General features: G+C 38.3%; 1 pseudogene; it reads left to right on the plus strand.

Moving 5' to 3' along the window:
• Positions 1-8,853: 8,853 nt before the first annotated feature.
• Positions 8,854-10,720, plus strand: LOC131787139 (uncharacterized; annotated as a pseudogene).
• Positions 10,721-13,492: the final 2,772 nt, after the last annotated feature.

Here is a 13,492-nt window from a genome sequence, read left to right on the forward strand (position 1 = left end):
CGATGTTTGAAAAATACTTCTTGGGTTTTTTAGCCTGAAGAGCTAAGACAGATGATTATCAGGCTGCATGGCAAAAAAGTCTTATTTTTACCGAAAAAGAAGAGAAAGAAAATAAACAAACTACCCGACCCATACACGTACGTACATTTTTAAGAAAATGAATTCCAGAGAAAACTTGAAAAGCAGCAACGTAGGACTGCTCTATTTCAATTTGGTTTTCTCCTCAAAAGCTAAGATATTTATCAATTCGGCTCCAAGCTCTTTTTCCTTCTATACCGATTTCTGTTCAAAAATTATACAATTTCAGCTATTGATGAAAATTTGCTTTCAAATAAATTTTTGAGCATTTTTCCAGCATCTAGTCCTCGAAGTTAATCTTAGAATCGATTAATTAACAGAAGCCGTGTTTCAACTTCCAGTGAAATTAGATAGCCTTACAGGAGATTGCAAAAAGTTCCTTGATAGGTATTCAAAACATCAACTATTCTAGAAATCAAACTTGTTTTCTTGTTTGTGATTTTCTTCCGTTTTCGGCTGCGATTAGTTTTGAATCGCACACATTCACTTAATCAAGGTTCGAGCGTTCAATGCAGACTAAACTTAAAAGCGCGGATAGCTAATTCGTTATCAAAAAAGTAATAAGGATTTAACCTGGTAAGAAAGAATCTTGCTTTTCTTCTCTTTCTCTTTATTTCTTTACTTCCAGACTTTTTCGTGCCTGCTTGACGCCCTTCTAAAGAAAAATAAATTATGAATACGCGCATGCCTATCGTTCGGTGAGTACTCTTTTATTTGTCTATGCAAATCATTATTATCCTGAACAAAAGCTAAAATATACTGATCACATTTTATATTGACATATAAATACAGATACTTTTAATCACTTATTCTTTGTAGGATCATAGCTCCCACACTTTTTACTTGTTTCCTTGAAAACAAAGCCACCTTACATGCTCTGAACTGCATGTACCGTATTTCCTCGAATAAGAGCCCACACTTTGATAAGCACCCTGGATAAGCGCTCACTCTTAGGCCAAAATATTAAACACCCAACCCCCCCCCCCCCCCCTCGAATAACATCGTGCACGGTACACTGTGTATCTTGTTGAAATAAGTTTAAAAATAAAAATAGGAACTGAATAAGTAAATTAAGCGATCAATATAACAACAATAAACGAACAAATTTCTCCTTGCTACCTCAGGAATCACTTGGTTCAATAAATATTGTTACGGCGGCTACGAATGGGAAGGAGTTTATCTTACAGTGCACGTGCTTTACTGTCTAATAAGTGCCCCCTTCTACTTGTCACTGTATAATTTAATGTTCAACGGTAACAACAACAAGAAGGGCACTGTATTTCAATTCACTTTCTATCAATACACGAGTTATTTACCTTGGGAAAAGTCGGGACAGAGTGTCGTCCATCAATTCGAATTTTTGGCACTATAATCTGCACATTTAAAGAAACAGTTGCCGCTCTTGATAGACCTTGGTAGAACCGACGATATCCAAGTTACTAAGGTCGAACTGACCTCTTTCTTGACCGCAAATTGGCTGAAAAAGACACTGAAATTTCTTTCTTTTAGTTCGTAAGCTCTTTCTACGTGCAAGATTGATAGTAAATTCATAAATTTTAATCTTTGAAAATGATTTGTAATTCAAATAAGTTTTCCGATTTTAAACGACAGGCTGAACACTAACAACAATCTTTTCGGTTCGTTTTGTGCGATGGTAAGCAATAGTCGGCAATTTTTAAGACTTAGTAGACTCTAATAAAGAGGCAAAATATCGCGGAAACCGTAGATAACTCTTCAGTTATTAACATAGTTGTCCAGACTCAAATTAGACTCAGAAACAGCGCACGGACAGTAGCCTTCCGAGGAGCCACTGCTAAAATCCAAATTATCTCATTTCTTTCTTTTTTTTTTTATGTCATTAACTATAAACTCGTTCGAACTCCCTGGAATCATGATAATATTTTTTCGATTTCCCTGCAATTTCGAGGTAGAGGTCTCTCCTTTAATTCAAATTACACCTGTCTCGACGAAGAAAATTACGGTCGAAGAAATGGGTTTTTTTTTTTAATTTCCGATAAAGGGTGAAAGAGAAGGAAGGGAAAGGAGTAAGAAACGTGCAATCGAGCAACAACTAGCAACCTCGTGCTCATCGTCACGAGGGTCATTTTTTTCGGGGTACCAGCGGACGACCCGTACGTACTTCAACCTCTAAAGATAATATCAACATTTATCCCCTGTGGGGGAGGGAGAGGAGTTTGGACGATACAGATACTACAATGGTCATAATCGATGCCACAAACATAAAGATTGCCGCGCAAATGGCTGCCTTGCAAACTCTTTGCTCATAGATCAATAATAAAACTGTACAAGAAAATGCGTTAACTTTTGAAAGGGATTGTTGAGGGTCGAAAGTCCCCGAAGCATGACCTATGTCTAGGAACTAACAGATACCATGCCAACAAAATATTGCGCGTAGCTCTCTGTTAACGGTAAGATTCTGACCATATTCTGTATGGTATCGTCGGATTGAACTACGCGTGGATCAAGCGATCTGTTACAGAACTGGACACATCAATTGACAAGTAATATGATAGGTTTTTACTCTTTTCATTTTATTATGCAAGGCAAGCTCATAATTTTGAGAACCAGATGTTTCTTACATCAAAATATAAGTCAGCTTCCATGGTTTAAAGAAAAGACATTACTACAAAGTAAATTTTGCCGCACATTAAAGTCAAATATTTCAAAGGTTTCAAAGCGTGGAGTGCTTTCTGTTTTAAGGTTGCAGAAAAAGCGAGAAGGAACAACAATCACTCCAACACCCAAATCAGCCACCGCTTAAGAAACGACAAATGCTTTGGTTTTGGTGCGAAGCTGACGTTAACTGCAGACGAGGAAGATGAAAAATCCATTTACAACCATCGTGAGGATGCAGAAGAACCAGCCGAAACCCAAAACCACGTTTCCATTGAATTTCTTTTTAATGGCTGTCCTTAACTACTCTGTTGTTCTTGCGTCGGAGCTATTCTGTTGTTAATTGACGACGCCTTTTAAAGAGAAGCCTTTTGCATTCTTGTTGTATATCTCCTTTGAAGAAAGCATGAACTATAGGGTTTATTCCAGAGTTAATAACTTGTAGAGGTATTTTGTAATGAAAATCATTATAACATTTATGACCGGTTAAAGCTGAAAAACTACAACGCATCATTATTCCGTAACACGATAGAAACACACACGTTATCAAAGCCACCCATTTTACTGCTGACGTGTTCTGAATTTTAGCTCTAATGACCACATGATTAAACCGCAATTGCTTATCTAAAGTGCGATCTCTAGAGTTCTGCTTGTAAACCACAAGAAACATGGATGCAAGAAAAAAGATTAGAATTATGCACAAGATTATCTCGAAAGGCAAATACAAGTAGCCGCGTATAGTCCTGGCACGATCGATTGCACTAAGTGTAATCGACACTAAAGTAAGAATGAAAAGAAAAGGAATTCCCCAAGATGTTACAACCATTTGAATGACTCGACGGCGCGTCATAAAAGTCAAGTATTTCAAAGGTTTCACAACAGCAACATAACGTTCCAGTACTAATCCAACCAAGTTTGTTCCAGAGGTGTAAACAATGAACGCCCTTACAAATGTCACAATTAATTCCTCTGTTGAGGGTGGAGCGCATTCGGTTGCAAGGCTGCAGAAAAAGCGTGGAGGAACAGCAAGCATCCCGACACCAAAATCAGCCACTGCTAAAGACACGATGAATGTGTTGGTTTTGGTGCGAAGCTGACGTTTACTGCAGACGAGGAAGATGAAAAATCCATTTACAACCATCGTGAGAATGCTGAGGAACCAGCCGAGAACCCAAAACCACGTTTCCATTGAATTTCTTCTAAAAGGCTGTCTTGGACTTTTCAATTGCTTTCTTCGGTCAAGCCAAGAGTATTTTGAAAGGTTTTAAGGATGAAGAATGTAATTGTATTTGTATAGAGTTTTTAATCAACCATCTGGCTTCATCTAGCCCACGTAAGAGTTAATTGCAGTGCAACACTTGTGGATTAAGTGCGTCTCTTTTCTTAAAAAATTGTTTGGTAAACACACAAACAGAAATTAAAAGCATTTCACAAAGACTTATCAAGAAAACGTAACGTTATAAATTTCCTGAAAGCGTTCGCCTTTGACAATCTCTCTTGACATACGACAGATGAAGTACATGACTTGAATACTTGTCAAGTAATTCGTTTTTAAGTCGAACGAAGATCTTCTTTAACGAGCATCTCGGAAATGTTACATCATTGTTACCTACGCTACCAAATGTGAAAAATTTCCAAATGAAAACGGGGAAATTAAGAGTATTTATATCAGTGAATCTTATATCGGCTTTGACTAACAAAGATGATGGTCAATTCCCTACTAAATTAAACAGAGCTCATGGGGAGGTTGCACATATGCAAATCGACTGTCGTTGACGAAAAGTCAGGCAATACAGCACTTTTTTTTTCCAGTATTTATCGTTTCAAAGTAATCACGTTATTCATCAACAAGAGCTTAATACTCTAAAACATCGAAGAGAACATACAGTGAAAAACACAGTAAAATTGAGGAGGAAAATGATATATTTTTACTCTGTATTATTAAAATATACAACGCAAGCTCATAGTTATAAGAACCAGATTTTTCTAAGACTAAAATAAATGCCAGCCTAAATGATTAATTTAAGAAAAACATTTCTCTAGTAACTAAAAAACGGCCTCAAAATAATCAATATGTGGCCTTATCAACACTACTTCTCTAAAACAGGTGACTTATCTTTGTTTCATTGGAAGCTTTTTAACTGAACAGCAGTTTAGATAAAAATTCATATGTCACGAATAGATTCTGAACCGGAAGTCCTCGGGATCTCAGGAAAGTTTTAAGTATATGCATCAGCTAATGTTTTTCTTGCGTCGGAACTACTCTGTTGTTAAATAACGACGCCTTTTGAAGAGAAGCCTTCCGCATCATTGCTTTATATCTCTTTTGAAGAAAACGTAAACTTAACGGTTTAATTCGGAGATTATAACTTGTTGAGTTATTTTCCAATAAAGATCGTTTCCATATTTATGACCAGTTAAAAATAATAAACTACAACGCAAGAATATTCCGTGACACAATAGAAACATGCACGTTACCAAAACCAGCCATTATACAGCTGATTTGTTCTGTGTTTGAACTTTAACGATCCGATGATTAAAATTCAATTGCCTGGCTACAGTGCCATCTCTAGAGTTCAGATTGTAAACAACAAGAAACATGGATGTAAAAAAGATTAGCATCAAGCACAAGATTTTTTCGAAAAACAAATACAAGTAGCCGACGATGGTCATCGCATGTTCGAATGAATTGAGTCTAACTGACAATAAAGAAAAAGTAAGAGTAAAAAGAAAAGGAATTCACCAAGATGTAAAAGCCATTTGAATGACACGGCGGCGCTTCATCAATGTCAAGTGTTTCAAAGGTTTTAAACGGCAATTTATCCATTTACAACCATCGTGAGTATGCAGAGGAACCAGCCGAGGATCCAAAACCACAATTTCTTTGAATTTCTAGTATAAGAAAATTTTAAGCAAGAACGTTTTAGGCAAAAAGAATTATTTATATAAGGGTTTTATAAAACCATCTCGCTCCTTTCAACTCCTAAAATGTACTCAGGACAATGGATAATGTTTAGTTGAGTCGCATTCAAGGCTGCAAACATTTCAATCGGTAACTTGATCCGAAATTTCACTCTCTATCTGCGTGTAATAATGATCATAAAAAAATTACGCGCGTCTGATTGGCTGAAACGAGTCCATTTTTCATGCAAAACAAGTGCAAAGTTGTAACACGAATGCAATATTTTTGTCTTTGAAAAATTTACTTGTACTTACTAACACCAAATTGCACTCGAAATCATGTTGTTATTTATACTTAAAATATACACGAAAAATTTACGCGCTTCTGATTGGCTGAAACCGAGTGCATTTGTCATGTAACACTGGTGCAAAGCTGGAACATGATTACAAATAGCGGGCACGCTGTCAAAATTTCGTTTGCCTTGCCTTTGAGAGATGCCTTTTTCATGTATATTATTACTAAGTAACAACATGATTTCTCGTGCAAAGGCTTACCTGATAAATTTTCAAAGACTACAAATTGCACTCGCAATTTGCTACGGGCACGTGAAATATTTGGTTTTTGATAAATTTACTCGATTTTAACACCAATTTGACTCGAAATCATGTCAGTACTACTTTGTGCTGTTACCTACAGGTTGTTCCGTGTCATTTAGGCTAAGAGCTCGTTTCCATATTCGTTATAAACGTCATGCAAGACGTGTGGGTCAAGTGCGCCACTATTCAAAGAAAAGTTGTGTGTTAAGAACACGAGCAAAACCTGTCACGAATACTTTTCACGAAAACTTTATTGTGAACTTTCCTGAAAGCACTCGCCTTTCTCCGTAAGAGCGGTCCGGTCGATTTCACTTGAGAAACAGATTTCGTTCATTTCTTGTGTGTTGCAAATTTCAAGACAGCTGTATTTTCCCGTCGTAACTTTGAAGGATAATTTAGGAAACAAAACAAAACAAAACAAACAAATCTGAGAAACTAAGCTCAAAAGAGATAGCACTGCCGTGTAGATCATGTCTATCTAAACCCATCGAGACGACCTTCAGAAACACCTGGTTTCAAACAATTGGGAAGACTGAAATAAACCCCTCTCGGTTCGGTTCGGTGAATAGATAGGTTGAGGAGAGGGGTGAGGCGAAAAAAGCGTTATATGACAAAACTTGAGACAAAAATCAAAGGTGCGCATGATCATCTCTGACTCCATATCTTTTCCTAAAAGGAATTTTCTCTCTTTCATTCATAAAAATAACACTGCTCCAAGTCGCCAGTTGTTAATAGTCTGAGAGTCGTCTACCATATCTTTGCGAAGTTGAGATATTAGCTCTGTAAATACAGCCCTGTTTTATGTGTTTGTTACGTATCTCAAAGCACTACATAATAAATAACCAGGGCCGAAGCCAGACTTCAGAACAAGACGAGGCAAATTTGGAGCGCCGAAGGCGCGAGCCGCTAGGGGAGTCTGGGGGCATGCCCCCCCCCCGAGAAAATTTTGAAATCTAGAGGCTCAGAAATGCTCTTTTAACCGATCCATTTTTTTCTAGGGATTATTTTCTCAATTAAACGTTTCTTCAAAAAAAAGTTAAAAAAAGCCAAAATCAAGACGAGGAAATCGCCTCGTCTTGCCGCATGCTAGCTACGGCCCTGATAACACAAGTTATAAGAATATATTGTTTGTGATGTCGAGGTCCAGTGGTAACGAATTCATTCCGCATTATAGAAGTTGTTAAAGTTGATTCTTAGTAGAAAGTCGGCCAAGTGCGATTGATAACCTCTGCGAACAAGTTTACCAACAACTGAAAAAAAAGATTTGAAAAACATTAGTGTTAATTTAAATCAAGCAGTTTTTCAGGATATAGTGTTCTCCTTTAGGGCGGTAACCGGAAAATTTACCGCCCCCAGTATCTCTTATTAGTGCCTAAAATCGCTTAAAATCCTTAAAAATTGAACAGATTGCTCTACCAGTTTGAAAATTTCTTTTTCCTCTTCTGCTCACATTAAGGAGAACACCTTTATTCAGAGTGCACAGCACGCCGAATACACCCTTTTGGTGAGTAGTACGAACCCATCGCTGACTCGCAGATGTGCAAAAGTTAAATAAATTATAACATTCATTCCATCAGACTGCTTTCCTCTAACGTGTTATGAAACCAACACAGAAAACATCACAACGTCCAATCAGAGACAAGGAAGCTATCACAAGGAGCCAATGAGAATTTAGACAAAAACAAGGAAATTGCCTGACGCGCGGAAAAAGGTGAATGACTGAGCGCAATAGTCAACAGACCCCTGTTATCGCTAACACATTTTCCAGTCCCAAGTACTGTGAACGAAGAATTCCTTAAGAAAAATGTCGTTTCCCGAAACATCTCACCTGTGAAGAGAAAGGTAGAGAATTCTTTAAACACGTTAGGAGTATTACGCATGATGTCATGCGCAGGATGAGTCACGTGCCTTGTACTAGGGTCATGATGCCATGGGGACACCAACAGCTGCGCACGCAGTTTGAGTATAAGTGTGCCTAGGTCACTTATGTTGGTCCTTACAGGGGCTGCCTTTCGACTGAGCAGAGAACAGAAAATGTATTTTCGGAGGTACTCCGTGTGTTGTCCAGGCTTTTTTCCTGGATAAAGAAAATCAAGAATTGCGGTGAACATTTTAAACTATGCAATCTCTTTCCTAAAAAAAAAAAAAAAAAGAATTGCCGTGAAAAGGCGAACAACCTCTGGATATCTAACACTTAAATGCAGAAAGTTATGCGAGCACACCATCATTATTATTCCTTCGACGCGGGCTTTTCTTTGCCCGCCGAGAAGTAAAAGGCCTTTAAGGTGGTGCGATAAAAAAAAAAAACGCAATTTTTGTTGAAAATGAGTCCATTTTTTTTCATTCGATTTCACCTCTAAAGGCTTTTGTTTAATCGCCCCAAATGTCTTTTTGTGAATAATTTGTCAGGAAATAGTAATAAAATGCAATTTCTAAGGCACTTTTGTTCCGTTGCCATGGAAATGCATTTTTAAATGCGTCCTTTTAGGGCCCAAAAGTGCGATTTCCTCCCAGATCAAAGCAAGCTGATTGCGTCTTGAGTAAGCTATTGGGAGACTGGGGCCCATCAATGACTTTCAGCCTCGTTTTGGTATGTTTCGGTGAACAGCCGTTATTATCAATCATTCAGTTGGGAATTTTCGCAAGTGAGAGAGCTTCAATCATCAAAATGCCGAAATTTTCGTCTCAGAGACGCAAGAAGCGCAAATTTTATGGAAATCGCTTTACAAATAGTCCAAGAATTAACGAAGAAGAGTCGATTGTTGTCGAAAGCGCTTCGAGTGGGATACGTGAATCCACAGACGGCATTTTACATGATCAAAGCGAAGCGAAGGAATCTTCGACTTCGTATCGAAAGCTTCAATCAACTTCCCAAGAAGACAAACCCAAGCCTAAGCTGATCAAGGTAGATAAAGAGGAAACCAGTCCATCCATTACAGGGTTCAGGTTCTGTGATATGGAGGTGCTATCGTCCGTTTTTTCTTTGCTACGTTGTGGTGAATGCAGCGATTTCAGTCTTTTGTTTATGGAAGATAATTTGAAACGGAAGGGATGTGCGTCAACTTTGCGTTTGCTGTGCGAGCAGTGTGGATGGAAACATTCATTTTGCACATCAAAAAAGCAAGGAAAGAGTTTTGAAGTAAATCGGCGAATCGTTTATGGTATGAGAACTCTTGGAAAGGGTTATGCTGGTGCAAGGAAATTCTGCACAATTATGAACATGCCTCCACCTCCAACTGAGAAAGCTTTCCTCAGCAACTCGCGCGTAATCGGCCGTCACATGAAAGCGATTGCGAAGGAAACAATGAAAAAGGCGGGAGAAGAAGTTTTATCTCTCAAGAAGGATGTAAATTCTTCTGAAGGTCCACCTGTGAACTGTGGTGTTTCTTGTGACGGAACATGGCAAAAGAGAGGCTACTCGTCACGCAATGGTTGTGTGACTGTCATATCCATGGACACAGGAAAGGTTCCTGATGTGGAGGCCCTAAGCCAAGGATGCAAACAGTGTGAGCGGTATGAACAAATGGTCAAGAATTCTCTCGAATATCAGATGTGGAGAGCTGATCACACCACTTGCGAGTCAAATTTCCAGGGATCAGCACCTGCTATGGAACCAGAGGGTGCAGAGCGCATATTTCAAAGGTCTGTTGAGCTGCACAATCTCAGGTACACTGAATTTTATGGGGATGGGGACAGCAAGAGTTTTTCCAGGATAAAGAATATTTATCAAGATGCTGGAATTTTGGTGGAAAAGAAAGAATGCATTGGTCATGTGCAGAAGAGGGTTGGAACTGCACTTCGCAAATTAAAGTGTGACAATCCAAGCCTTGGAGGTAGAGGGAAACTCACAGATAGTCTAATTGATAAACTGCAGAACTATTATGGCATTGCCATAAGGTCCAATGTTGGAAATTTGGCTGGAATGAAGAAAGCTATCCATGCTAGCCTCATGCATTGTGCCTCAAGTGAGGCACGCCCACTTCATGACCACTGCCCAACAGGTAGTGCAATTTGATGCAAGTATCAAAAGGACAAAGCCAACCATACGAATCTCTTTAAGCATGGACCTGGCCTTCCTTTACCTGTTTTTGCCAAGCTAAAGCCTGGATATATTCGACTTAGTGAGAACAACTCATTGCAGAAGTGCTTACATGGCAAGACACAAAATCAAAATGAGTCTTTGAATGGGATGGTATGGCAAAGGATAACAAAAGAAATTTATGTTGGAAGGGAGACATTAGAATTAGGACTTTATGATGCTGTTTCTTATTTTAATATTGGTTCAATTAGTATTATAAAGCTTTTCCAAGCCCTTGGTATTCCTTCTGGCAAATATACCGAGGAGGGTTGCAGACTCCAAGACCAGCTTAGAGTTAATATTGCACAACATAAAAGCAAAGCTACTACCAAGAAGCGACGCAAAGTGATTAGGGGCCTTAAAAAACGAAAAGATGACCATAATAAGCAAACTGAAGGAGTCAGCTATGGTCCTGGTCAGTTTTGAACAATTCAATTCATGGAAACTGTGTTTAAATCTTGAAAAAATCAGTTTAAAACTTTAAACCAGTTTTCTCTCAATTTCGAATTTTATGAAACTACCGACATGCTAGCAAAGATAACTTTCCAGCGTTTTATTCAATTCTTCTCATTTTTGGAGTGAGAAATCTCAGTATATTTTTGCATGCAATGAACTAGAAACATACACTTAGGTGCATCTTTTGTTGTTGAATGACCAAAATGAGATTGCTCATCTTATCAATTCCTGAAAGTTGTTGTGTTTTCTTTAATATTCTCCATTCTATATGACTGAGAGGTGTTTCTGTAGTTCATTGCATGCAGGTGCATGTGAAGATCATTGTCTAAAAATTTTGTGAATTTTTAATCTAATGTTAAAGAGATATGACTGTTCTTGTTCTCTCCTTAGAGGATCTCCTAATTTCATCTTTCCACCGCAGTGCAAATATGTGAATTTTCATATATCTAAAATCTTCATTCACTTGGATGTTTATTTGGACCCAATTCGTTGACCAGCTCCCAGTTGGCTTGTTAGCTCAATTGGTAGAGCGCTGCACCGGTATCGCAGAGGTCATGGGTTCAAATCCCGTACGGGCCTGAAATTTTTTTCAGGTCCTATTTACAACTACTCGTTTCAGTAGTGTTCTTAGCTGCGAGGATCTCCTAGTTTCAATGTTGAAATAAGTTTAAAAATAAAAATAGGAACTAAATAAGTAAATAAGCGATCAATACAACAACAATGAACGAACAAATTTCTCGCTGCCGCCTCAGGAGTCACTTGGTTCAATGAAAACTGTCATGGCGGCTACGAATGGGATGGAGTTTGTCTTACAGTGTACATGCTGTACTGTCTAATTAGTGCCCCCTTCGACTTGTCACTCTGTAATTTAATGTTCAACGATAACGAAAACAAGAAGAACACTGTATTTCAATCCAATATGTATTAATACATGAGTTATTTACCTTGGGAAAAGTCGGGACAGAGTGTCGTTCATCAATTGGCCGCAAACTGGCTTAAAAAGACGCTGAATTTCTTTTTTTAGTTCATAAGCTCTTTCCACGTGCAAGACTGATAGCAAATTCATGAATTTTAATTTTTTAAATGATTTGTAATTCGCATGAGTTTTCCAACTTTGAACGACGGTCTGGATACCAACGACGAGCTTTTCGATTAGTTTTGTGCAATCGTAAGCAATAATTGGCTATTTTTTAAGGCTTAGTAGACTCCAATGAAGAGGTAAAAATATCGCTGCAACCGTAGAAATACCACAACTATTGCTTGTAGATAACTCTTCAGTTATTAAAATCGTTGTCCAGATTCAAATTAGACTCGGAAACAGCGCACGAACAGTAGCCTTGCGAAGAGCCACTGCTAAATTCCAAATTAGCTCACTTACATCTGTTTTATTTTATTACCTATCAGCTCACTCGAACTCCCTGGAATCGCGATAATTTTTTTTCGATTCCCTTACAATTTCGCGATAGAGGTCTCTCCTCTATTTCAAACTACACCTGTCTCGACGAAGAAAATTACGGTCCAAGGAGTAGGTGTATTTTTCCAATTTCCGACAAAGGGTGAAAGGAAAAGAAAAAAGAAAAGGAAAGGAGAAAGGAACGTGCAGTCGAGCATCAACTAACAACCTCGGGCTCATCCTCACAAGGGTCATTTCTTTTGGGGTACCAGCGGATGACCCGTACGCATTTCAACTTCTCAAGAGAATATCAACTGTTGACTTACTTACTCTCTTGACCTCTCTAGAAAAAAAATTGGCTCCAAAAGACTAACAGCTTTTTATCCCTTGTGGGGGGAGGGAGAGGAGGTTGAACGATACACATGGCTACAATGGTCATAAGTAGTACTGCAATCATGAAGATTGCCGCGCAAAAGGCTGCCTTGCAAAACCTTCGTTCATAGATCAAGTTTAGATTGTTAAGGGGCAAAAAGTCCCCAATGCACGACATATATTTAGGAACTGACGGACACTATGTCAACTAAAATATTTCGCCTAGCCCTCTGCCAACGTTAAGATATTATAGAATCCTATTTTGGTGGTATCGTCAGGTTGAACTACGCGTGGATCAAGCGATCTGTTACAGAACCGGACATATCAATTTACAAGGAATATAAAAGGTTTTTACTCTTTTCATTTTATTATGCAAGGCATCAAATTACATCAATACGAAATTCAGGGAATCCAGCTCTTGTTTTCCAGCATTTATCGTTTCAAAGTTATCATGTAATTCATCAACAAGAGCATAATACAGTGGACTGGCGGACTGTTGAAAAAACGCAGAAAATCGAGGAGCAAAATGATATTTTTTACTCTTTATCGTTGTTTCCAAGACTACAATACAAGCCAGCTTAAATGATTAATTTAAGAAAAACATTTTCTCCATTCAAGTATGGCCTCAAAATAATCAAAATGTGGTCTTAAATATTAGAGACAAATGTAATATCAACACTACTTTTCTCAAACAGGTGACTTAACTATGAAAAAATTAGCCACCGCTTAAGAACGACAAATGGGTTGGTTTTGGTGCGAAGCTGACGTTGAATGCAGACGAGGAAGATGACAAATCCATTTACAATCATTGTGATAATGCAGAAGAACCAGCCGAGAACCCAAAACACGGTTTCCATTGAATTTCTTTTTTTATGGCTGTCCTTAACTACTCTGTTGTTCTTGCGTCGGAACTATTCTGTTGCTAATTAACGACGCCTTTTGAAGAGAAGCTTTTTGCATTCTTGCTGTATATCTCTTTTGAA

Source organism: Pocillopora verrucosa, chromosome 11, assembly GCF_036669915.1.
Source record: "Pocillopora verrucosa isolate sample1 chromosome 11, ASM3666991v2, whole genome shotgun sequence".
Classification (NCBI taxonomy): domain Eukaryota; kingdom Metazoa; phylum Cnidaria; class Anthozoa; order Scleractinia; family Pocilloporidae; genus Pocillopora; species Pocillopora verrucosa.